This window comes from Phalaenopsis equestris, unplaced genomic scaffold (genome assembly GCF_001263595.1).
Source record: "Phalaenopsis equestris unplaced genomic scaffold, ASM126359v1 Scaffold197373, whole genome shotgun sequence".
Classification (NCBI taxonomy): Eukaryota; Viridiplantae; Streptophyta; class Magnoliopsida; order Asparagales; family Orchidaceae; genus Phalaenopsis; species Phalaenopsis equestris.
In genome coordinates this window covers 1-1,613 of record NW_018217322.1, presented here as the reverse complement: position 1 = coordinate 1,613, position 1,613 = coordinate 1, and the positions used below count along the sequence as shown (strand labels likewise).

Genomic DNA, 1,613 nt, shown 5'->3' with positions numbered 1-1,613 from the left:
AGATTATTATATAGGCTGGGAATAGACGCTTTCATAATTCCAATCAGTTAGAATTAATCAAAAATTGGCCTGATTACTATTAGATTTGGATTAGGTTGATTCAAGTCAGATTAATTGGGTTAAACAGATCATATTCATGTTGATATTATGTCCCAAAAAAAATTACATTATCCATATAATAAATGGGTTAGATGGGTTGAGTTTAGGTTATGGGGGTTTGATCAAATCAATTTCAAGCATAAACCAAGCCCATCTAATTTAGGAATTTATTTCATTAATTTTTAAGATTATTCTGAGAAAGATGTATAATGAATTGAGACATTTGAAACCTCCAAACTATACATTTTCGATTCAATAATCACAAATTTAAAATACAATGAATGTTTATATGAAAAAGGTCTATTCCTGAAGTGTCAAAGAGATTCATGGGAGGATAATAACTTTAAGCCCTAACATGATCCCCATTCAATTAGATTGATACCTAAGTAGTCCTAACCACCTTGAGAGTAACTGCAAACTTATAATTTTCCTCTGTCTATTTTCCAATATCTCAATCTCGATACAATCGGGAAGGAAAATTAGCACCATTCATAACGGGATTAAGTAAATCCTACATGTAGCCCCTTCCATTTGGGACTTCTTTAATTGCAAATGAACAATATTGTTAAAATGCCGTTCCAAAATAGGCAGAAATAACCCTCCAATATAAAACAAGAAAGCCTAGCATCAAGCTAAAATTACCATTTCATTAATTGCTTAAAAAACCATTCAAAAATCTAATGTAAGGAAAGAAAAAGGTGTTCATAAGAATATGGTAAAGGCCTTCTCCAAATAATATATATCAAGTAAGGCATCGTTCATCAGACAAATCAAGATAAACAGTACCATGCTATGCTGATCCGCCGCTGGAAGCTCGAGCAGGGCAATCCTGGATCTCCACAGATAAAAATTCTGCATTGTGGAGAGAATCCTTGTTTGGATCCAAAACAACGAAATTACAGAATTACTTGATGCACATAACCCTAACCTTGAAAGAGTCGAGCATGTGCCTGTAGATCCCTATAAACTAAATCTGGAGTATCTGCATAACACCATCGAAGGAAGTATCAGAGAGGCCGCCATCGCCTTTAGGGACGAGGCCGAGGGTACATCGAAGACCTCGTGATCAGTGAGGCGAGCGATGGAGGATAATTCTTCGTAAGGAAGAGTGTTGTGACACTTGGGGAGCACGGAATGGTTGAAGGGTTTGTCGATGAGTGGGTTGGTGACGGCGTCGCGAGAGTACGATTTGACGGTGATCATGTGTCAGTGGAGAATAATGGCATGGCCGGCCATGCGGGCGATGGGGAAGGGTAGTCCGTAGTCGTGAGTGGAGGGGGATTCGGTTTCTCCAGCTTCTTCCTCATGCTTCGCTTCATCGCATTCCAACCCATTGGCCCGCATTGTGGCATCGTGTGGGAGGCGAGGAGGAGAACCATAGGTTCCAAAAGTCTGACTTCAACGGAAAAAATATAACGTCAGTGCTCCTTCGGATTGGAACAATCGCATTGTTATAGCTTTCTTAGAGGAATATTCTTATACAAATATTTCATATGCCTTCTTTATGTAAAATT

General features: G+C 38.6%; 1 long non-coding RNA gene across 1 annotated transcript; it reads right to left on the bottom strand.

Annotated features, from left to right (window-relative positions):
* Nucleotides 1-729: 729 nt before the first annotated feature.
* Nucleotides 730-1,505, bottom strand: LOC110035341. Its single transcript, XR_002295136.1, has 2 exons — nucleotides 1,028-1,505; nucleotides 730-951 (listed from the first exon to the last, which is right to left on the bottom strand). It is a non-coding gene; the product is annotated as an uncharacterized LOC110035341 (long non-coding RNA).
* Between the last annotated feature and the right edge of the window lie 108 nt (nucleotides 1,506-1,613).